At 43.0% G+C, this 25739-nt stretch overlaps 1 protein-coding gene across 3 annotated transcripts in view; it reads right to left on the bottom strand.

Moving 5' to 3' along the window:
- Nucleotides 1-25739, bottom strand: part of LOC140127593 (aminopeptidase Ey-like) — a 72028-nt gene that overhangs the window by 30608 nt on the left and 15681 nt on the right. Inside the window, exon 1 of one of the 3 annotated variants that reach the window (XM_072148457.1) lies at nt 9226-9246. The exons of the other annotated variants lie outside the window; for them this stretch is intronic. The gene's annotated coding sequence lies outside the window, so the exon portion shown is untranslated. Of the gene's footprint in view, nt 1-9225; nt 9247-25739 lie in introns of those variants that run through there. 3 annotated transcript variants of the gene reach the window in all.

Below are 25739 nucleotides of genomic sequence, written 5' to 3'. Positions count from 1 at the left end.
CAAGCATGGAGAGCAGGGCTAAAGAAGTTTCTTAAAGGAAATCCCTATGGGGTAGCAAGAACAGTAAGACATCTATTATTATTATTATAGAACATTGCTGGCATACCATGTCCCATTGCAAAGATATGAATATTATAAATCTCTCATTTAGGATCAAATGATTTTGTTTGCTAAAACCAAGGATGGATGGGATTTTGAACTAACTTAAAACCAACTATAAAAATTGCCCAAATGTGGCAGCTGTATAATATCTCTTTTCATTGATGCAATTTTTCAAACGCAAGCAAAGGATCATTATCTAAAGATATTGTTAAACGCTGATTGTTTGATGTCACAGCATTAAACACCAGGAAATAGTGTGTCTTGGATAATCTTATTACCTTATTCTCTCACCATGACATTCCAGAAGGCAAATAATTACTCTGTAATTTGGCAAAGGAGAGAAATTTCATCATCTGCTCATCCACCATTATATAATATGGAAAGATTAAGCTCTTATTCTAACACAAGCCTTCTATTTACTGTCCTGATCTTTGGGAAAGAAATATGACACAGAGATATATTTATAGATAATATACACATCATCTTTGAAGTATTTGTGTGTATATAGTTCAGGTAAATTCTGAAACATAACCTTTCTGTTATCATAAATCCTGCTGTACTAGATCATGGGCAGTTTTTCCAATGGGCAGGTGCTCATGTAATATATAAAAGAAATATACACTCACCAGCCACTTTATTAGGTACACCATGCTAGTAACGGGTTGGACCCCCTTTTGCCTTCAGAACTGCCTCCATTCTTCGTGGCATAGATTCAACAAGGTGCTGGAAGAATTCCTCAGAGATTTTGGTCCATATTGACATGATGGCATCACACAGTTGCCGCAGATTTGTCGGCTGCACATCCATGATGCAAATCTCCCGTTCCACCACATCCCAAAGATGCTCTATTGGATTCAGATCTGGTGACTGTGGAAGCCATTTGAGTACAGTGACCTCATTGTCATGTTCAAGAAACCAGTCTGAGATGATTCCAGCTTTATGACATTGCGCATTATCCTGCTGAAAGTAGCCATCAGATGTTGGGTACATTGTGGTCATAAAGGGATGGACATGGTCAGCAACAATACTCAGGTAGGCTGTGGCGTTGCAACGATGCTCAATTGTTACCAAGGGGCCCAAAGAGTGCCAAGAAAATATTCCCCACACCAAGACACCACCACCACCAGCCTGAACCGTTGATACAAGGCAGGATGGATCCATGCTTTCATGTTGTTGACGCCAAATTCTGACCCTACCATCCGAATGTCGCAGCAGAAATCGAGACTCATCAGACCAGGCAACGTTTTTCCAATCTTCTACTGTCCAATTTTGATGAGCTTGTGCAAATTGTAGCCTCACTGTCCTGTTCTTAGCTGAAAGGAGTGGCACCCGGTGTGGTCTTCTGCTGCTGTAGCCCATCTGCCTCAAAGTTCGACCTACTGTGCGTTCAGAGATGCTCTTCTGCCTACCTTGGTTGTAATGGGTGGCGATTTGAGTCACTGTTGCCTTTCTATCAGCTCAAACCAGTCTGCCAGATCTCCTCTGACCTCTGGCATCAACAAGGCATTTCCGCCCACAGAACTGCCGCTCACTGGATGTTTTTTCTTTTTCGGACCATTCTCTGTAAACCCTAGAGATGGTTGTGCGTGAAAATCCCAGTAGATCAGCAGTTTCTGAAATACTCAGACCTGCCCTTCTGGCACCAACAACCATGCCACGTTCAAAGGCACTCAAATCACCTTTCTTCCCCATACTGATGCTCGGTTTGAACTGCAGGAGATTGTCTTGACCATGTCTACATGCCTAAATGCACTGAGTTGCCGCCATGTGATTGGCTGATTAGAAATTAAGTGTTAACGAGCAGTTGGACAGATGTACCTAATAAAGTGGCCGGTGAGTGTATATACACACATACACCATATACAAACAGCATATACATCTCACAGATACAGCATATATACATCCCATATATGTAATATATATATTATGCTGTATAATGTATAGCAGAATATGTATATAATGGTGCACATTCTGTAGTGTGGCAGGTCGGATGAAGTGGCTCCCTGACACTGCGGTCCCCATAGCGGCTGCTATAGCTGCTACCACTGTCGTAACGTCCCAGGGGGTAGACTTGCAGAAAATTTTTACTGATATAAATTGTCTATTTCTTTTCAAACTAATTATGAACTTTTAATAGAAACTAAAATCATAACTGAAGGTTAGATTCTTAATAATCCCACAAATCTAAGTAAAACTTTGCAGGCAAATCCAATTTGCACTCAGTGTGCACTATGTATGCAGCCCTGACAACAGCTTGACATTTTCCTGTTGAGACAGTGGATGGTGTATTGGGACTTGTCCTCCTTGATCCCACTGATGGAATCACTGAGAAAATGCCATCAGTGGTGAAAAAGACACTAACAAAATTAAAGAAGTATCAGTCAGGAATAGCAAAGATATTTCTACAACATACACATACATTTTCTTATAGGAGTTGTCCAGTTAATGTTTTGTCATTTTAGTTCTCTTTTAGGCCTACAAATCTTTTTCTTGTTGTATTGCTGTCTAAGTCTGCACTTGGAAAAAGCTCTGACTCATGGATAGTCAATTGTGCTTTGTGCACATCTAATGTTTTGCATGGGCTATTGATTTGATCCTAACTGGGAATCTCACAGCATAAAATACTCTGATGTAAGTGGTGCATAAAACCCACACATTAAAGACAATGGGGGAATGCTCATCCTTCTCCACGGGTTGCACCAGCTACAGGATGGCCGGATAATTCTATGCCAGGTCCTGCCTATTGGGCTATAATCTGACACTCAGTCATCCTAGTGGGGGCAGTTTTGCATTTATGTGTTCCTTAAAGAGGCTGAATAAAAGGTAGTAGCTTACATCGCATCAAATCACATGTGAAAATCTCCACAATTCGGATGACACTAGGACTATGGATAGCATTAGGATATAAAAAGGGTTAAAACTGGACTGTAAGAATTTGTATTATGGCTTGAAAAAAAAAGCTAAGTAAAATGAGTGGCTATCATTACTTTAAGAAATGAAGATCAGTCAGTCCGAAAAATTGCGAAAACTTTGAAAGTCTCCCCAAGTGCAGTTGCCAATCGCCAAAAGGAAACTGACTCATATGAGGACCTCTCAAGGAAAGGAAGACCAAGAGTCACTTCTGCTGTGGATGATAAGTTCATCGAAGTCACCAGCCTCAGAAATCGCAGGTTATCAGCAACTCAGATTAGAGACCGGGTCAATGCCACACAGACGTCTAGCAGTAGACAAATCTCTACAACAACTGGTAAGAGGAGACTGTGTGCAGCAGCCTTCATGGTAAAATAGCTGCTAGGAAACCACTTTTAAGACTTGTTTGAGCTAAAGAACACAAGGATGGACATTAGACCAGTGGAAATCTGTGCTTTGGTCTGATGAGTCCAAATTTGGGAATTTTGGTTCCAACCACTGCGTCTTTGTGTGACGCAGAAAAGGTGAACAAATGGACTCTAGATGCCTGGTTCCCACCATGAAGCATGGAGGAGGAGGTATGATGACCAAACTTTCAGTACTGTACTTATACACAATATATGATTATACTGTATAGTGCCTCTGTCATTCAAGCAGAGATAACAGTCTGGAAGTCAAAGCTTCATAGGGAGCGGAAGTAAAATTAGCAAGATATGGACACATATTAGAAGCAGATGGATCACAGAGGGGTCTATTTCCATTAACCCCTGTAGGACGAATTATGGCTTTATTTATTTATTTTTTTGCCCCATAAAGTACACATATATATATATATATATATATATATACCACACTCCAAATTATTATGCAAATAATATTTATATCTGATTGTCTAAATGGTTGATGCAAATGACAGAATAATTAAATGTCAGAATGACAGAATAATAAAAGTCATCACCAGTTAGAGTATAAAGCAAATTTTAATCGAACCTCCCTTTATAGAAGTATATTCTTCAAAATTTGGAAAGTGCACAGTTCCAAATTATTATGCATGGCATTATGCATGTACATTTTATAGTTTGTAAAGAACTGAAAATAGTCATTTGTTGAATTTGCAGTATTAGGAGGTCACATTCACTGAGATCATAAGATATGACCTTCACAATTCTTGCATCCATTGAACTTCTGAGTTTTTGGAGAGTTTCTGCTTCAATTTCTTTGTATGATGTCAGAATAGCCTCCTAGAGTTGCTGTTTTGATATGAACTTCCACCCTCATAGATCTTTTGCTTGATGATACTCCAAAGGTTCTCTATTGGGTTGTGGTCAGGGGAAGATGGTGGCCACACCATGAGATGCTCTCCTTTTTATAGCCATAGAAGCCAATGACACAGAGGTATCTATATACTTTCCAAAGTCATTTTCACACCTTCAGTAACCCTAAAGGGGCCAACAGTTCTCTCCCCATGATTCCGGCCCAAAACATGACTCTGCAACATTCTTGCTGACACCGCATTCCACCTTATCCACTACTCCATCCATCTGGACCATCCAGGGTTGCACGACACTCATCAGTAAACAAGACTGTATGTAAATTAGTGCATGTATGTCTGGGCCCACTAACCCTAACCTTTTCATCAAGAAAAGATCTATGAGGGTGGGAGGCAGTTCACATCAAATCAGCAAATTCTGACATTATGCAAAGAAATTTAAGCAGAAACTCTCCAAAAACTCATAAGTTCAATGGATGAATTGTGAAGGTGATATCAAAGAAGCATCCTATGTTACCATGTAACTTCGCCTGTTAGGAGATTTTGGATCGAGATAGGTTTTGATTTTCATGAATGTGACCTCCTTATGCTGCAAATTTAACAAATGACCATTTTCAGTTCTTTACAACCTTTACAATCTGCCGTGCATAATAATTTGTGCATTTTGATTTTTTTGTTATTTTGAAGAATATACTGTTATCATTGGGAGGTTTGTTCATAAAAAGATTTTTAAAATACTGACTGTCATTTGCACCGACCATTTAGGAAATCAGAGGTAAATATCATGTGCATAATAATTTGGAACACGGTATATACATATATAGATATATAGATATATATATATATACCTTATGGGGTAATGTGTTGACAGGCTAAAACAAAAATAATGTGTTAGGTCTTCAAAGCCATAAGTTACTGTGTCCTACAGGGGTTAATGGAAATAGGCCCCTCTCTGATCCATCTGTTTCTAATATTTGTCCATATCTTGCTAATTGCCACTTCCGCCCCCTATGAAGCTTTGACTTCCAGACTGTTATATCTGCTTGAATGACATCCCGCTGTACAGAGGCACTATACAGTACAATCATATATTGTGTATATGTATAGATTCATGGATAATTGTAAACCAAGCACCTGTCAAATGCTGCTTAGAGTACCTGTATGTAGATCTTTGTATATAAGCTGCATTATTATACATACATTATACATTATTGTTGTTCCCTAATGTAGAAGTCATCAGGTGAGAATGTAATATTCAGGACAAACACAGGGAACTCATCAGACCAGAAGAAGCAATGCCAGGACAAAATCAAAACCAGATCCACATAAGTAAACACGTATTTAGTGCCAGGTCATCCAGGATAGAATAGACATGGGAAACTACTTACACAATAGGCAGACTGTGCACTACAATGATTTGCAATATGTAACTCGGCCAACTTCCTTCACTACTACTTGGGCCAGAGGGGCGCTGGATTTCATTAAGGGGATGAGTTTTGCAAGCAACATGCTCGAAACAATGTAGTACATCCTTATAAAACAATGCAATATCAGTTGCTTGCTCAAGCTTTGCGTGCATGGTCCTTCCTTTAAAGCCAGGGGGAAAAGCACATCTGCTTGACTCCTTACAAACCTCTCGGCAGATGTTGGAGGAACTGTTTGTGCCGCCCTAAGAGAAGATGCTGACAATCAGTTTGTAGGAAGCCAATCACAGTATTCAGTTTTATCTGGCTGCAGGTAGACGTTACCCTACCCTCACTATCAATTACGTAACTTTGTTTTGTGTTTTCAGATAATACAGCGAATTGTGTTATCCAATGAAATATGCCACAGTGTAGGGGACATTTTTGAAGGGCACTCCATCCCATTGAATGACACACTTGGGCACATTTAGGATGGATAGTGCCCGTTCTTTATGAATGTGGCGCCCCCTGAACTGCCCCGATAGAGTACACCCACTTTTTCTTGGTGCGCCTTTAACATAGAGTGTGCAACAAACTTCTGCCTGACTTTCCATGTTAAATGTGGCACACGATCCGACTATGCACCGTAATGCTGCCATCAGTGACGAAAGTTGTGACGCTTGAAGAAAAGTGCAGCTGCGACACAAAAGGGTTGCGTGCGACACATATGTGGCGTGGACCCTACTTAAATACAAGTACAAGCAGTTTACACATGAAAGAATGTGAGAGTCCACCATAAAACTGGCACAAAGAATGTGCCCCACTGTCTATACTTTAGTTTATGAATAGCTATAGGTCAATCATTACAGACTCTCTTCAGTGAAATGGATGGGTAAAAACCCAATAATTTGTTACCTTAGGTCCCTCACATTAATAATAATAATAATATAAATACCTTATATTAAATAGGGAGCTAGCATTTCAGTTCCCTGTATGGTATTAAGAATGTACAATGTAGATTCAGAGGATAATCACAGGCACTCTTAGCTAACATATATGGATTAAATATTGATGTGATGCTGTGCTGAAACATCATGGGATTGATATCAAAACTGAGATTGCAAAAAAAGGAAAATACTATAAATCAAGATTAGGTTTTCAAGTAAATTTGCGAGTTTTTGTACTGATAATAGTAAACTGTACTGATAAAATTATGGGGGATATTTATCATCAAGTTTCTGAGGTAAAACTGTTCTAATTGCCCATGGAAACCAATCAGAGCTCAGCTTTAATTTTATAAACAGCTGTGGAAAATGAAAGCTGAGCTCTGATTGGTTGCCATGGGCAACAAGAACAGTTCTTCTCTAAGAGACTTATGATACATCTCCACCATGGTGTGTTATATATAGCCAAGGGGTAGATACTTTGGGAAGAAATTCCGCTGGAGGTCCAAAGATTGATCATGTGCACCATTTATTAGTATGGGAATGTTTGAAACTGATGAGTACATTGCTTGGGTGTCTTTAGCACTCACATAGACAGTGAATAGGGTGCTGGAGATTACTGAGCAATGTGCTTGCCAATTACCAAAACTTCCATAATAATCAATGGAGCGGCGGGATCCATGCTCAGCATGCTGGATTCCTTTCTGTTCTTATGATCAGTGGGGTCCCAGCTGTTGGACCTTTACCGACCAACTTCTCATTCCCTATCTTGTGGATGGGGATAACATGCGTTAAAAAAAAAAGCACAGTTGCTTTGTAAGAATTTTATGGTGTCTAAATTTAAAAAAGTGAAAATCACCACACATACAGTATATATCAGCTATCGCCATGTCAGTAAAAATCTGTACAATAAAATATAAACATTACTGAACCCATACAGTGCTTACAGTAAAAATATTATACAAAACCACCCAAAAAAATTTGGAGTTTTACGCATCCAAACAAAAAATGTAATGAAAAGTGATCAAAAAGTCTCATTTACACCTCAATGATTAAAATAAAAAGTACAAAACATCACACAATCACTCAATCAACAAAAAAACAAAATGTTACCTCTTTGATGATGCCTCTTTGAAGACAGAGATGCGAATGTGATTTTTCTCTCCAAATAAGTTTTTACTAATGCAAAATAATTCACACATAAAAAACTATGTTTTTTGGGATATCTCTGCAATCGTACTGACCCAGAGAACATAAACATATTGGGGCACATATACTTGTTTACATTATTCCGACGACTATGCACTCTGGCGCAATTCACTGAGATCGTGCACCCGATATCCTGGATGTGTCGCTTCCCTGCTCAGGTCTGCTGGAGTTCACCTTCTTCTTCCTGCTGAATGCAAGTGCAATGCTTGCAACACAATTTAAGACTTAAATTCTGCGCTCAGTCCGAATCAGTCAGATCATCCAACTGGCATGAAAGCCACCGCTGCTGTGTAAAAATCCGGTCGTGTGCGACATAATCCCCTTCTAAATACCTGTCCCAGCGGCGCAAATCCCAGATACCAGGAACAGTCCGACGAAAGTGCAATCCGTGGCCCTTAGTAAATAAGCCCCAGTATCTATGTTATACGATGTATAAAACAAAGAAAGAAAAGTTAACTCCTTGCCATGCACGTCCAAGCCAACGCACTTGGATGTGCATTTTCGTCCTGCATGAACAATGTAACTGTATGGGGAGCCCAGCTGTGTGCGACTGATGCTGGCCTCTGATGTAACAGCTAGGAACGCAATAGTCAAACATGACAGTGGTGTCTATTGGGCTCCCACACCTGCACGATGGGTTCGGGGTTGCCGGTAGTCTCCATGACTGCCCCGGGGGCATAGGCTGAGTACTCTAATAGTCGGGAGTTTCTAAGAAATAGAACTTTTAACACCTCTATAAAATGGTCTATCAAACAATTGCATCCAAAATTATCTTGAAAATCTGCAAAATTGATTTTGTAAGCTAACATCCTAATAAAGTAACATTAAAAAATTATGTCAAGATAAAGCAGACACATGGTTAATGTTAGTTATTAACCTATTTGGGAGGTTAAACCAACTGTATGAAGAACATAGCATTTAGAAATCGGAAAATCACTAACTTTTCAAAAATGTTAAAATTGTGCTCAATTTTTTTTATAAATAAATGCGAGACATTTCAACCAAAATGTATCACTAAGTCACGAAAAACAATCTGAAAATCTGCATGTTTGAAAAATCGGCTAGGTCCTTAAGGTGAAAATGAGCTGGGTCCTCAAATGGTTAAGAAGTGTGCACAATAGCATGAGGTTCACATGTGCATAAACCACAGGGGAATGTAGTCATTGTAGTTATTTGTAATAGTTGTAACTACAGTCTTTTGGACCAAAGGAAAATATGTGGCACAAAAACACTTAGAACAAAACACTAATGAATAATTTTCCATAGTTGCACTAGGAATAATATTGTTGTTAACAAGACATTAACCATCTATTATAAAAGCAATTCAGCTTAGAATGTACCTAATAACAGAATATTTCTATAATAACGTTTCTCAATACTTACAGACCTTTAACATATGTTACATCTGTGTTACATATAAATCAGGAAGCATGTTTATCCGATATTACATCTGTAAGACAGCAGTAGGTATATAGTTATATGCACTGACTCCTTACCTTAATCATGCCCTGAACCTCTGCCAGTATCAGATGTTCTTGGCAGCTGTACTTCCCTGCTTCATTGTTTGCTACACCCATTTTTATAAAAGTAGCTACAGAGATTTACGTATATACATATTTGCATGGAAATTATTATTAGGTTTATGCATATTCCCTTCCAGCTAATGAGAAAAATATTTTATTTGGTGTTAGGTAACAATACTATACTGTAATGTATGTGTGCGTCAGGTGCCTGTTTCGACACCTTACTGTCGCCATGTGAGTAATGGTGCCCATTGACTGAGGTCTCTGTTACTGAAAAGTGAAGTAATAAACTTTTTAACCTTAGAGTGACTAGTCCCTCTAGGGTGCCTAGTGGGATGAGAGTAACTTAATTTAGTCATGTGGTCATCACTAAAAGACACTAAGGGGGTCATTTATCTTTTCTTTTTTCCTTGCCATTGGTGTTTTTGCACCTTTTTGCTGAGAAATGGCTGTTTTGCGCCTATTTCGCACTTTTTTGGAATGTTACGCCTCAGGGGTAGCACGGTGGCTTAGTGGTTAGCATTAAAGCCTTGCAGTGCTGGTTCAAGTCCCAGGGTCAAAATCTGCATAGAGTTTGTATATTCTCTCCATGTTTGCGTGGGTTTCCTCCAAGTCCTCCAGTTTCCTCCCACACTCCAAAACATACTGGTAGGTTGATTAGACTGTGAGCCCTATAGGGGACAGGGACAATCTCTGTGAAGCTCTGCATAATCAGTGTGCACTATATAAATAAAGGAATTATTAAATAATAGAAATGATTGCGCAATTGCACAACAGTTCTGACCATGTTTAGGAAAGGCAAAGGTATAATTTGCGCAACCAATTGCACAGTTTTTTTTTTATTTGTGCCTAACAAGGCGCAAATAAAACCTACCTTTGACAAAGAGCCAAAACCACAAAGACAAATGAGCTGCAAAAAATAGACTCACAACAGGCGCCAAAAGAGCACAGAAACGGGGGGAAATAAGATAAATAAATCACTAAATATTGCTGGTAGATCTGCAGGGCATTAGACTGGCGCCGCACCAGTCACTTATATCTCACAGATGAGGATTTAGCATGATGACATCAAAACTAGTTACAGCTGCTCCCTGCTATCTTGACCAGTTAAATTAAAAGGGTTGTCCACATTACCTGTTACATGTTTTTGTAATGTGTGTGTAGGTGTGGCTCCAATATACACCTATTTAAAGTTCTGTACCCCCCCCCCCTTTCCTATCCACTCCCTTCTCCTGCAGGCCCCCAGTAGAGCCCATATTTCTCACCTTTACAGTGAACTATCATATGCCCACATTAAAAGGATAATTGTCACTGCAAGGGTCTGCTGGGAGAATGAGAAGTGGGATATTGCTATCTATACACCTAAAGTAGACTCCCCATGTCTGGGGGATAGGATGTCACAAATTTATTTGCTTCACCAGGCTTCACGAGTCAGCAAATATTGTCTGGGATTTCCAACATATTCCCTAAGCACACTGTGGTTTCGGGGACTTTCCTTCACTTAATGTTGTGGTGTCCTGTGATTAGGGCATTCTGGGAACAGGCCCATAAATTTCTGTTCGACAGGATGGGTGTGGCAGTCCCTGAGGACCCTAAAATATGCCTTCTCCTAGTTGACCTGGAGGTCTTCCAGTCTACTTCAGAAAGAAACCCTGTATTGTGCCAGAAAGACAGTGGCTTGATTTGGCTGGCTACCTACCCCTCTCTCCTCTGTGACTGGATCAAGTCGGTTAACACTACCCTTCCCCTAAAAAAAAGGGTATTTATTCATAGAGAAAGACAGGAAAAAAGTTTCATAATATTCGGGATTCATGGCTTACCTCTCCATTCACTGCTGCTTCTCCAATTCCTACTTAATTGCTCATTTACATGATGCCCTTCATGACGCAGGGACTGTCGCCCCCTGCTGCTTTGTAGTGTATACCCTGCGCTGGTGATGCGGTGCAGGTGTCTTGTACCTTTTTTTCTTACTTTGTGTTTGTTTTGTTCTGTATTCTTCTGTGCACTATTAATACACTTTGCTTGATCCTCAAACCTATATTCTTGTAAGCCTATCATACTGGCGTCTATACTAGAGATGAGCGAGCACTAAAATGCTCGGGTACTCGTTATTCGAGACGAACTTTTCCCGATGCTCGAGTGCTCGTTTCGAGTAATGAGCCCCATTGAAGTCAATGGGAGACTCGAGCATTTTTCAAGGGGACCAAGGCTCTGCACAGGGAAGCTTGGCCAAACACCTGGGAACCTCAGAAAAGGATGGAAACACCACGGAAATGGACAGGAAACAGCAGGGGCAGCATGCATGGATGACTCTGAGGCTGCTTAATCGCACCATTATGCCAAAATTATGGGCAACAGCATGGCCATGACAGAGTGACCGAATGAGGCTAGATAGCATCTAAAACATCCAATAATTGACCCTGACACTATAGGGGACGGCATGCAGAGGCAGCGGCAGCAGCGGCAGGCTAGAGAGTGGCATGGCAACATACCCTAAATGGACTCAGGCTTCAAACCAATGGGTGGCAGAGAGGAACCAAAGGAGGTGAGCAAGAAGCGCTCAAATAATATCGGTACATGATAAAAGTTTGCCAGTATATTTTGTGGATTACACAGCAGGGTGGCGACAAAGTTAACATGGAAGCCATGAAAACAATCCAAAATTCTGCCTGACACAGCTCGTTTGATAAGGGGACCATGTATGGAGGCAGTGAACTAGTAGTAGATTAAAGGTGCTGCAGTTAAAACTATGTTAGTTGGATCTTGGCATGGAGCTGGCGCTCCGCTGCCAGGCGAGCTTTTGCCAATCCAAGCCCCTGTCTCTAGGCTACTCCCCAAACAGCACTTCTAAGAACCTTTTGTATAAGATCAAGTGTAGTAGCGTTCTTATAAGTTTGGGATATGGCGGGTGAGGGGAATGTAAACATCTGCGCAAGAAGCGCTGAAATAATATCCGTAAATGAAAAAAGTTTTCCAGTATATTTTGTGGCTTACACAGCACGGTGGCGACAAAGTTAACAAGTTTGATGCGGAATGCCCTGTAATAGCTCTTGGGCGGTGTGCCTTTTATCACCTAGGCTCAGCAGTTTGAGCACCGCCTGCTGTCGCTTAGCGACGGCACTGCTGCTGTGCCTAGAGCTACCGACTGATGGTGCCATGCCCACGGATGGTAATTCGGAGGAGGAGGAGGAGGTGGAGGAGGGGTGGGAGGAGGCATAGTAGGCCTGAAACACCTGGACCGAGGTAGGCCCCGCAATCCTCTGCGTCGGCAGTATATGACCAGCCCCAGGGTCAGACTCGGTCCCAGCCTGCACCAAGTTAAGTGTAGTAGCGTTCTTATAAGTTTGGAATATGGCGGGTGAGGGGAATATAAACAGATGCGCAAGAAGCGCTGAAATAATATCCGTAAATGGTAAAAGTTTGCCAGTATATTTTGAGGATTACACAGCAGGGTGGCGACAAAGTTAACAAGTTTGTTGTGGAAGCCATGAAAACAACCCAAAATTCTGCCTGACACAGCACGTTTGATAAGGCGGCCATGTATGCAGGCAGTGAACTAGTAGTAGATTAAAGGTGCTGCAGTTAAAACTATGTTAGTTGGTTCTTGGCATGGGGCTGGCGCTCCGCTGCCAGGCGAGCTTTCGCCAATCCAAGCCCCTGTCTCTAGGCTACTCCCCAAACAGCACTTCTAAGAACCTTTTGTATAAGATCAAGTGTAGTAGCGTTCTTATAAGTTTAGGATATGGCGGGTGAGGGGAATGTAAACAGATGCGCAAGAAGCGCTGAAATAATATCCGTAAATGGTAAAAGTTTGCCAGTATATTTTGAGGATTACACAGCAGGGTGGCGACAAAGTTAACAAGTTTGTTGTGGAAGCCATGAAAACAACCCAAAATTCTGCCTGACACAGCACGTTTGATAAGGCGGCCATGTATGGAGGCAGTGAACTAGTAGTAGATTAAAGGTGCTGCAGTTAAAACTATGTTAGTTGGTTCTTGGCATGGAGCTGGCGCTCCGCTGCCAGACGAGCTTTCGCCAATCCAAGCCCCTGTCTCTAGGCTACTCCCCAAACAGCACTTCTAAGAACCTTTTGTATAAGATCAAGTGTAGTAGCGTTCTTATAAGTTTAGGATATGGCGGGTGAGGGGAATGTAAACAGATGCGCAAGAAGCGCTGAAATAATATCCGTAAATGGTAAAAGTTTGCCAGTGTACTTTGTGGATAACACAGCAGGGTGGCGACAAAGTTAACAACTTTGATGTGGAATCCATGAAAACAACCCAAATTTCGGCCTGACACACCTCGTTTGATAAAGGGACAATGTATGGAGGCAGCTATATGGACGAATTTTGGAGGTAGCAATGGAGACAACGTGTGGAGGCTGCTATGGAGACAATTCAATTTGGATAGTGCCTGTATGTGGCAGTCCAAAAAAGTTTTCAAACCAGAGGAGCAGGTAGGTGGCCCTCCAGAAAAATGGAATAGATTGAGTGCCTGTATGTGGCAGTCCAAAAAAGTTTTCAAACCAGAGGAGCAGGTAGGTGGCCCTCCATAAAAATGGAATAGATTGAGTGCCTGTATGTGGCAGTCCAAAAAAGTTTTCAAACCAGAGGAGCAGGTAGGTGGCCCTCCATAAAAATGGAATAGATTGAGTGCCTGTATGTGGCAGTCCAAAAAAGTTTTCAAACCAGAGGAGCAGGTAGGTGGCCCTCCAGAAAAATTGAATAGATTGAGTGCCTGTATGTGGCACTCCCAAAAATTGTTTAAAACAGAGGACCGGGTCGGTGGCCCTCCATAAATATTAAATGCATAAAGTACTATAGCTAGAGCCAGTGGGCCCTGTAAAAAAATAGCCAGTTTCCTCTGCTTTACTGTACAAAGAGGAGGAGAAGGAGGAAAATGAGGAGGAGGAGGAGTGGATAAATTATTCAGGTTGAGCTTCCTTCACCTGGTGGAGATTGGAAATTAGGAGAAATCCAGGCTTTATTCATCTTGATAAGCGTCAGCCTGTCAGCGCTGTCAGTCGACAGGCGTGTACGCTTATCGGTGATGATGCCACCAGCTGCACTGAAAACCCGCTCGGACAAGACGCTAGCGGCAGGGCAGGCAAGAACCTCCAAGGCGTACAGCGCCAGTTCGTGCCACATGTCCAGCTTTGAAACCCAGTAGTTGTAGGGAGCTGTGTGATCATTTAGGACGATGGTATGGTCAGCTACGTACTCCCTCACCATCTTTCTGTAAAGATCAGCCCTACTCTGCCGAGACTGGGGACAGGTGACAGTGTCTTGCTGGGGTGACATAAAGCTGGCAAAAGCCTTGTAAAGCGTACCCTTGCCAGTGCTGGACAAGCTGCCTGCTCGCCTACTCTCCCTCGCTACTTGTCCCGCAGAACTACGCACTCTGCCGCTAGCGCTGTCAGAAGGGAAATACTGTTTCAGCTTGTGCACCAGGGCCTGCTGGTATTCATGCATTCTCACACTCCTTTCCTCTCCAGGGATGAGAGTGGAAAGATTTTGCTTGTACCGTGGGTCCAGGAGAGTGAACACCCAGTAATCGGTGCTGGAATAAATTCTTTGAACGCGAGGGTCACGGGATAGGCAGCCTAGCATGAAATCTGCCATATGCGCCAGAGTACCAACGCGTAAGAATTCACTCCCCTCACTGGCCTGACTGTCCATTTCCTCCTCCTCCAACTCCTCTTCTTCTGCCCATACACGCTCAACAGTGAAGGACTCAACAATGGTCCCCTCTTGTGTCTCGCCAACATTCTCCTCCTCTTCCTCCTCATCCTCCTCCACCTCCTCCGATATGCGCTGAGAAACAGACCTAAGGGTGCTTTGGCTATCAACAAGGGAATCTTCTTCCCCCGTCTCTTGTGAGGAGCGCAAAGCTTCCGACTTCATGCTGACCAGAGAGTTTTTCAACAGGCCAAGCAGCGGGATGGTGAGGCTGATGATGGCGGCATCGCCACTGACCATCTGTGTTGACTCCTCAAAGTTACTCAGCACCTGACAGATATCAGACATCCACGTCCACTCCTCATTGTAGACTTGAGGAAGCTGACTGACCTGACTACCAGTTCTGGTGGAAGTTGACATCTGGCAGTCTACAATCGCTCGGCGCTGCTGGTAAACTCTGGATAACATGGTCAGTGTTGAATTCCACCTCGTGGGCACGTCGCACAACAGTCGGTGAGCGGGCAGTTGGAGGCGGCGCTGCGCTGCCCTTAGAGTGGCAGCATCTGTGCTGGACTTCCTGAACTGCGCACAGATGCGGCGCACCTTCGTGAGCAAATCAGACAGATTGGGGTATGTCTTGAGGAAACGCTGAACAATCAGATTTAACACATGGGCCAGGCATGGCACATGTGTCAGTCTGCCGAGTTGCAGAGCCGCCACCAGGTTACAGCCGTTGTCACACACAACCATGCCTGGCTTCAGGTTCAGCGGTGCCAGCCACAGATCAGTCTGCGCCGTGATGCCCTGTAATAGTTCTTGGGCGGTGTGCCTTTTATCGCCTAGGCTCAGCAGTTTCAGCACCGCCTGCTGTCGCTTAGCGACGGCACTGCTGCTGTGCCTAGAGCTACCGACTGAAGGCGCCATGCCCACGGATGGTCGTTCGGAGGAGGAGGTGGAGGAGGGGTGGGAGGAGGAGGAGGCATAGTAGGCCTGAAACACCTGGACCGAGGTAGGCCCCGCAATCCTCGGCGTCGGCAGTATATGACCAGCCGCAGGGTCAGACTCGGTCCCAGCCTCCACCAAGTTAACCCAATGTGCCGTCAGCGATATATAGTGGCCCTGCCCGGCAGCACTCGTCCACGTGTCCGTGGTCAGGTGGACCTTGTCAGAAATGGCGTTGGTCAGGGCACGGATTATGTTGTCTGACACGTGCTGGTGCAGGGCTGGGACGGCACATCGGGAAAAGTAGTGGCGGCTGGGGACCGAATACCGAGGGGCGGCCGCCGCCATGAGGCTGCGAAAGGCCTCGGTCTCTACTAGCCTATAGGGCAGCATCTCCAGGCTTAGCAATCTGGAGATGTGCACATTAAGGGCTTGGGCGTGCGGGTGGGTTGCACTATATTTGCGTTTCCGCTCCAGCGTCTGGGGTATGGAGAGCTGAACGCTGGTGGATGCTGTGGAGGATCGTGGAGGCGACGATGGGGTTTTTGTGGCAGGGTCCTGGGCAGGGGGCTGACTATCAGCTGACACAGGGGAAGGAGCAGTGGTGTGCACGGCCGGAGGTGAACACGCTTGTTGCCACTGAGTGGGGTGTTTAGCTAGTAGTGGTGGAACCCCTGCTGATCCTGGTTTGGCAGATGTGGCACACCACAGTCCGTCGGTCATCCGGTGTTTCCTTAAAGAACCTCCAGACTTCTGAAAATCTAGCCCTCGCCGCAGGAGCCCTCGCCACGGGAGCTTCACTAGTTGACACATTTGGCGCTGATGCACCAGTTCTGGCCCTGCCTCTCCGTCTGGCCCCACCACTGCCTCTTCCAACCTGTTCTGGTCGAGGACTCTCCTCCGTCTCAGAAGCACTGTGTTCACCCGGCCTCTCAACCCAGCTTGGGTCTGTCACCTCATCATCCTCCGATCCCTCAGTCTGCTCCCCCCTCGGACTTCCTGCCCTGACAACAACTTCCCCACTGTCTGACAACCGTGTCTCCTCATCGTCGGACAACTCTTTACACACTTCTTCCACTACGTCAACAAGGTCATCATCACCCACAGACTGCGACTGGTGGAAAACCTGGGCATCGGAAAATTGCTCATCAGCAACCGGACAAGTGGTTTGTGACTGTGGGAAGGGTCCAGAAAACAGTTCCTCAGAGTATGCCGGTTCAAATGGCAAATTTTGCTGGGAGGGGGCAGACTGGGGGGGAGGAGGCTGAGGTGCAGGAGCTGGAGGAGTGCCGATTTCGGTGACATGGGTGGACTGCGTGGAAGACTGACTGGTGGACAAATTGCTCGAAGCATTGTCGGCAATCCACGACATCACCTGTTCGCACTGTTCTGGCCTCAACAGTGCTCTACCACAAGTCCCAGTAACTTCAGACATGAACCTAGGGAGTGTAGCTCTGCGGCGTCCCCCTGCTCCCTCATCAGCAGGTGGTGTCTCACCCCGCCCAGGACCACGGCCTCTGACCCCTGCAGTAGTTGGACGCCCACGTCCCCGCCCTCGTCCTCTACCCCTAGCCCTCGGGTTAAACATTTTGAACAATTTTTTTTGTGTTTTTTTTTTTTTGTGTGTTTTTTAGTTTTTAAAACCAAACGATGCTATCCTATTGCTATGGCTATTTTCTAGCCAAGTATGAAAGCACACTGCTATGCCAGATGAGATGACGCTGAGTTATGAAAAAAATAAACGTAAAATAAAAAAGGAAATGGCAGACTGTGCCTAATTGAAATCCAACCCCGGGCCCTAATAAATTTTCCCACTTCGGTCTTTGCGATGGATATGTGCGTCACTAAGCGCAAAACACAGTGGTCGCAAGTCTCACTCCAAATTGCTCACAATTTGCTAGTAGATGCACTGCAACAACTACAGCCACCAGCAGATCAACCAGAAATCAAATATATATAACGCGACTGTAGGCGTAAGTAAGCCGTTTGGATTCTCCTATGGCTATTTTCTAGCCAAGTATTAAAGCACACTACTATGCCAGATGAGATGACGCTGAGTTATGAAAAAAATAAACGTAAAATAAAAAAGGAAATGGCAGACTGTGCCTAATTGAAATCCAACCCCGGGCCCTAATAAATTTTCCCACTTCGGTCTTTGCGATGGATATGTGCGTCACTAAGCGCAAAACACAGTGGTCGCAAGTCTCACTCCAAATTGCTCACAATTTGCTAGTAGATGCACTGCAACAACTACAGCCACCAGCAGATCAACCAGAAATCAAATATATATAACGCTACTGTAGGCGTAAGTAAGCCGTTTGGATTCTCCTATGGCTATTTTCTAGCCAAGTATTAAAGCACACTACTATGCCAGATGAGATGACGCTGAGTTATGAAAAAAATAAACGTAAAATAAAAAAGGAAATGGCAGACTGTGCCTAATTGAAATCCAACCCCGGGCCCTAATAAATTTTCCCACTTCGGTCTTTGCGATGGATATGTGCGTCACTAAGCGCAAAACACAGTGGTCGCAAGTCTCACTCCAAATTGCTCACAATTTGCTAGTAGATGCACTGCAACAACTACAGCCACCAGCAGATCAACCAGAAATCAAATATATATAACGCTACTGTAGGCGTAAGTAAGCCGTTTGGATTCTCCTATGGCTATTTTCTAGCCAAGTATTAAAGCACACTACTATGCCAGATGAGATGACGCTGAGTTATGAAAAAAATAAACGTAAAATAAAAAAGGAAATGGCAGACTGTGCCTAATTGAAATCCAACCCCGGGCCCTAATAAATTTTCCCACTTCGGTCTTTGCGATGGATATGTGCGTCACTAAGCGCAAAACACAGTGGTCGCAAGTCTCACTCCAAATTGCTCACAATTTGCTAGTAGATGCACTGCAACAACTACAGCCACCAGCAGATCAACCAGAAATCAAATATATATAACGCTACTGTAGGCGTAAGTAAGCCGTTTGGATTCTCCTATGGCTATTTTCTAGCCAAGTATTAAAGCACACTACTATGCCAGATGAGATGACGCTGAGTTATGAAAAAAATAAACGTAAAATAAAAAGAAACTGGCAGACTGTGCCTAATTGAAATCAAACCCCTAATAAATTTTCCCACTTTGGTGTTTGAGGTGGATATGTGTGTCACTAAGAGCTAAACACAACGGTAGCAAGTCCCCCTGCTAATTCCTCACAATATGGTACTAGCTGCACTACTAGTGCCAGCAAGCCCAGCCACAAGCAAATAAAAAAAAAAAGGATAACGTTATTGTAGCCCTAAGAAGGGCTGTTGTAGAATCACTCCTGCCTAACAGTAAGCTAATAGAACACCCTAACGCTTTCCCTGACCAGCAGCAGCTCTCTCCCTAGCAGCATCCAGACAGAGAATGATCCGAGCAGCGCGGGCAGCGGCTAGTCTATCCCAGGGTCACCTGATCTGGCCAGCCAACCACTGCTATCGACGTGTAAGGGTACCACGTCATGCTGGGTGGAGTGCAGAGTCTCCTGGCTTGTGATTGGCTCTGTTTCTGGCCGCCAAAAAGCAAAACGGCGGGAGCTGCCATTTTCTCGAGCGGGCGAAATACTCGTCCGAGCAACGAGCAGTTACGAGTACGCTAATACTCGATCGAGCATCAAGCTCGGACGAGTATGTTCGCTCATCTCTAGTCTATACCTATGTTCCGGAAGAGAAAACTCCTTACCCCGTATGGGCTGTATTCATTTATGTACACCTATACGGTTTCCTTTATAGGTCCTGTGTGACCAACGTGAGCGTGGTTAGTATTTTGCACAGCTTGTCTCTCTCAGTTCCTTTCAATAAATATTTAATGTTGATTTTAAAAAAAAGTTCTTCATATGTAACGTGAAGGCTCCTGTTTTCATAAAAAGGCCACAGATGGAGGGTCATGTGATCTTATCTGTCCATGAGCAATTACCCTGCCTCTTTCTGTGGTCATTTTATGGACAGGAATGTCTGGCTCATGAGGTAAAAGACCAGAGGCTTCACTTTACATATCAAGAAAGCAGAGCAGAACATATAATAAATGCCTATTGGTAAATTACCTAATACCCTGCCCCCTACACTTACACACAAATTACACAAACATGAGGTCAAGCGGCAAACCCCTTAACGTTTGCACATGCCAATGTGATATTTTAACAAGCTTATATCTTGACCTTACAGAAAAACTGTGAAGGGGCACAATAGAAAAGGTCATTGCTAGGAAGGAGTGGACCAGTCGAACATCAAACAGATACCATTTGTTGCTGTTACATCATCATTCCCTAATGATATGGATGACGGTCCTCTGCAAAATGGCGCCATGCCCAAGGCATTACTGTATGCCAGCACTGATCATGGGTGTTAAATGGCAGTGGGAGAGGGGTGAGCCAAACCCAAAATTGTAACTAGAGTCTGCGGGTTCAGATCCACTCATCACTAGTCATTACTTGATGATACATGTACAGGATACAGTGACAGACTCACTTTAAAATTATCACTTTAAATCTTTTTAGGGGATTATCAAAAATACAGAAAGACAACCAATATAAAGATACAGTGGTTCTTTGACATACAATATTAATTATTATAGGGATTGAATGTTCAAGCCAGTGAACATTGAAACCATCAAATAAATATGCACAAAAATAATGCAGATAACATCATAACATTGCTCCAGATATTGTAATAAGGTCTTTGGCTGGCAGTCTCTCTGTCAACGGTCTCTCTGATGAGGGTATTGGAAATTTAATGAGAGCACTCTTGCTATATTCTTGGTTCAGAAGGTCTACCATCATTTGCAGTAACATGCAATATCCATACTGTACAGTGGTCATTCACGCAAGAAACAGCAATGCTTTTGGTTGAGGAAGACTTTTACAAAATTGTCTGTTCATTGTCAATATATTCCATCCAATGTGTCTTTGCTACTGCCACCAGTAAAATTGCATCCTGATGCTGTCCATCAACCCAGAGTCCATCATATGTTCAGGCCACATCATTTCAGGTAATTATTGTAAATGAAAGCTATTACCTTTTTAAATTAAGTCCGTGGTCTAATACTGTGGTCGGTCAGTTAACAAAGAATGTCCATTAGCCTAAGGTCTGGCAACTCTTCCTCCTATTAAGTTTTACTCTTTTGCATCTAGCTAACCTAACCTACTGTACAGCGCTGTGTAGCCATCTGTGACAATAGCTTATTTGTATTATTTGACAGCTTTTCCTATAGTCACAACTATGTCAGAGTAGATAGATCAAGAATCAAAGAGAAAGGATTGTGGCAAAGACATTGGGCTTTTCCGTTGGAAAACTTTTTCAACGGACTGTGCATGTTCTTTCACATGCAAACTGCTTGCACATGTATTTAAGAAGTGTCAAAGACACATGTTGCACATGACTCATTTGTGTTGCGGCTGCACAATACCTGATGTGACACAAATTTCTGCACATAAAGGGGCGTTCCGATGCACAGTCGGACCGTGCACCACATTTATCATCCAATATCCAACAGAAGTGTGTCGCTTGCCCCATGTTGAAGCTGCACCAACATTTTGATAAATGTGCCCCGGTAACTTCACAGTGAGTACTCACTGAGCTCTGAACTTGCCGCTTCACAATCAGAGAAGGCAAGTTGTAAAATTGACAGTAGCAATCGAAAAATCAATAAACAGAACACAATTTGAACTTATCCAAATGCCAATTAAGCTTTTCTCGAAGGAATACAACTTATTTTACATTTATAAAAGACCATATACCATGCAAAATGACACTATATTACAAGTAATTTGTAAGTATTCAAAGGTGTATAAATCTTCAGATCCAGTTCACTATGTGACACACTCCATGGAATTATGCATGACTGATACAATGCATGACTGGGACAATGTTACATACTACTTGCCACTCCTTGTCACACTGTAAATGTAGGAGTAAATCTTGGTAAATTAGCCATGCACATGTGGCACTGTGTGCCCCTTTTCCAGTACAAAATACAATTGAGGTGCATGTCACTACATTATTATTCTAAACTGGATTGACTCCCTGTCTGAACTAATTCAGTGGGTTCTTGCTTCAGAGTTCTGAGTTAGTAAACCACACCCAGGACTTCTCTGCTTGAAGCTGTGATTGACACCATACCCTGCAGAGTTAGTTCCCTTGGCTGAGGTGGGTGTGTTGTCTGAAGTAAGCTAGGTGGTTTCATCTTGGAGCTTAGTGTGTATTTCAGGTGTGGTTTGAGTGATAGTTAGCAAAACCAATGAGACACTGGGACTGTGTCTAGCTACTCTACATATACTAACTTCTCAATTCACACTAGTTTCTGCAATTGTTGTATTACTTATCTTATACTACTATATTGCTGTATATTCTGACTCTTTTAAGAGTCGCTAAGTTTTTTGACTACTCTTTGCCTCATGATTCTGTACCTCTCCTCTATCTTCGCCTGGTTGTCCTGAATCGATTGTGTTTGTCTAGCTCAGTGATGGGCAACCTTTTGAGCTTGGTGTGTCAAAATTCGCCAAAAAAACTGAGCATAACTCGGGTGCTTTGTCACCTTTAGAAAAAAAACTAATTTAGTAATAACATGTCCAGCAGCGGCCTCCCCTTATTAATAACATGTCCAGCAGCGGCCTCCCCTTATTAATAACATGTCCAGCAGCGGCCTCCCCTTACTATTAAAATGCCCCTAGCGGCCTTCCTTCCCTAATAAAATACCCCTAGCGGCCTCCCTTTACTACTAAAATGCCCCTAGCGGCCTTCCTTCCCTAATAAAATACCCCTAGCGGCCTCCCTTTACTACTAAAATACCCCTAGCGGCCTCCCTTTACTACTAAAATACCCCTAGCGCCCTCCCTTTACTACTAAAATACCCCTAGCGCCCTCCCTTTACTACTAAAATACCCCTAGTGCCCTCCCTTTACTACTAAAAAACCCCGAGCACCCTCCCTTTAAATATAATATAATAATAAACTTATATACTTACCCAGTGATGTCTTCTTCTCTGTAGCTTTACTGCAGGTCTGACGATAATGGCGGCTCGGCTCCTCCAGGTTGCACCGCGCACCTTGGGTCATGTGAATGACGTAACCTGACGTCAGGTCGCCTCAGTCACTTGACGAGCAGCGTGCATTGCAGCCTGGAGGAGCCGGAGGAGTTGCAGACGGTGGGCGGACCAACGCGGCGCCGGACAGGTAAGCATGGGGCAGAAACACAGGGACGGGGGCGGGACATTAACATAGGGGTAGCAATTACACAGGGGCAGCACATTACACAGGGAGGGGGGCTGATAGCGGGCGCTGGGCGGCCGTGTGTCACCAAAAATGACTATGCGTGTCAGTGCTGACATGCGTGTCATAGGTTCGCCATCACTGGTCTAGCTGTTTGTTTGTCATCTGTTCTGAGCTCATACTCAGAGAAAGGAAAGTTGACCAATCACTACCTGTAGGTTAGCACAGGGTCAGGGTAGTAGGCAGGGAAAAAGGTTGTGGGTAAGCTTAAAGCCTGCACTTTTATTGACACTCCCCAAATACTTTCTTTATAATTAAAATAGCATATTCCTTTGTGGCAGCCACAATATTAACATAAATATAAAGTTTGACACAAATTAAAATAAAAATAATATAATAATAAATATAATAAAATAATCAACCATTATAATAATGATGGCTACTGGAAAGTAATTTTATCCATAAAACATATTTTTTCAGTAAGTTTTATTTGCCTTGCTTTTACAATCTCTATGACATTAAATGTAATATATATTAATATCTAAGTAGGCAAATTACTTTAACATTCATTGCCTTGTGAAATGCATGAGTGAATAAGCTTTGACAGGGTTAGGGAGTAGTCACATTTTGCAATCACTAGATTGGAAAATATTTATATTTAATTAGCATTACAGTATACTTGTCATTTCAGGTGACTTTACAGAATAATTTAGCATTTATGTTTATATGTTTATATCTTGCTATTAAACATTCTTTTGCAGGGCCGCACAAAGCTTGTCAAATTGGTCCCTGTCCCCCATGGGACTTACAATCTAAACCTAACAGTATGTTAGTGTGGGAGGAAACAGGAGTACCCAAAGGAAACCCCGTTACTAAATAAATCTTCCCTGTGCCCATCCAGTGCTGTTAACTACTGATCAGTTTCTTATCTGTCTCATATCTCCAAACTCCTGGAACACCTGGTCTATTCTCGTCTGACCCGTTACCTCTCTGCTAACTCCCTACAATCTGGCTTTCGCACTATGTACCCCACTGCGGTATTATCATAACCCTGAGGCAACAGACGCGCTTTCTCGGTTTAGTGCTGGACTCTGACCTCTCCTTTGCATTGTATAGTCGATCACTTGCTTGCTCTTGCCACATGCATTTCAAAAACACCTCTAGAATCTGTTGATTTCTTACAATTGAAACATGTAAACCGCTACTTTTCACTATGATTCAATCTCACCTAGGCTACGCTAACTACCTACCAATCGGACTTCCACTCACTAAACTCTATCCTATACAATCTATAATTAATGTAGTAGTCAGGCTTGTCTTTCTGACAAAAAAAAAGCTACATGGATGCCTCCATTCTGTGCCAGTCATTGCACTGGTATCCCATTTCCTTCCGAATAAAGTTAAAAACAATCACCCTCATCCACAAAGCTCTGCACAATGCTGCACCTCCCTGCTCCCTACCTCTTTTCTCCAATTTCAGTATATTGGCCAACCCCTGCTCTTCGATCTGCCAGTGATATATTAATCTCTTCTGTAATTCGAAACTTCCACTTCTGTCTCCAGGCCTTCTCCAGGACATTAGGGGCTAATTATCTCAATAAAGAATAAGGTAAAATACTGTAATAACTATTGATAATTTGTCATTGAAATACAGTTGGTAGCAGTGTAAAAATTTGTGATGGCTTGTTCCATATTGATATATATTGTATTTATACACTTGTAGCCTTCCACAATTCCCCTGTAATTAGTTGTGAAATCCACAAACTTGTCTTAAGCTAAATATCAGAATACCACACACAGGAATAGAAAATATGATACAGCTGCAATAACAGTACACTGTGTACACCCTGAGTGACGGCAGGGGATAAAGGTGACTGTCAAGAAAGGGTAGAATGTCTTTTTGAAAAAAAAGTGCAAATATGGCAGAAACAGAGTAGGAAAAGCAAAGTGTATGTACAGAGGGAAACAGGATTACAGGAATTAGATCATTTGTTTAAATACATTACTATATAGTACTGTATGTACAAGCCTCCAAATTTCTAGCATATGCGTGTATGTGATTTTGTTGCCAATGCGACAATTTGCCAACAGGAAACTGGTCTAACTGCAATGATACATTCCCCCTGAAAATGTAAAATGTAGCATTAAATGTTTCTCTGCTTCTTAACTTTAGTCACAGCCACATATTGAATAAATTGACAGATAGGAAAGGATTCTTTGATTTTATACTGCTTTGGTGTAATGATAACTTGATATAAATAGTTCCTATACCAAATAGGGGTCCGTGGAGACAGCGTGTTAGGCAGGGTGTTCTCGGTCACTATTCCAGCTACACTTCTCTCCTGCCTGTGTGGTATTATGGATATAGATAACTTACTGACACTTCAAACTGTGGGGATTCAGCGGTCCTTGTATCAAGTAAGGAAGCTGATAGCTGCACATTGGATTAGGCCACGACCTCCATCTGTGCAGGAATATATAAATTGGATTGATAACGTGCTCATTCTGAAATATGG

This window comes from Engystomops pustulosus, chromosome 4 (assembly GCF_040894005.1).
Source record: "Engystomops pustulosus chromosome 4, aEngPut4.maternal, whole genome shotgun sequence".
Lineage (NCBI taxonomy): Eukaryota > Metazoa > Chordata > Amphibia > Anura > Leptodactylidae > Engystomops > Engystomops pustulosus.
This window is presented reverse-complemented; position numbering and strand designations above follow the sequence as displayed.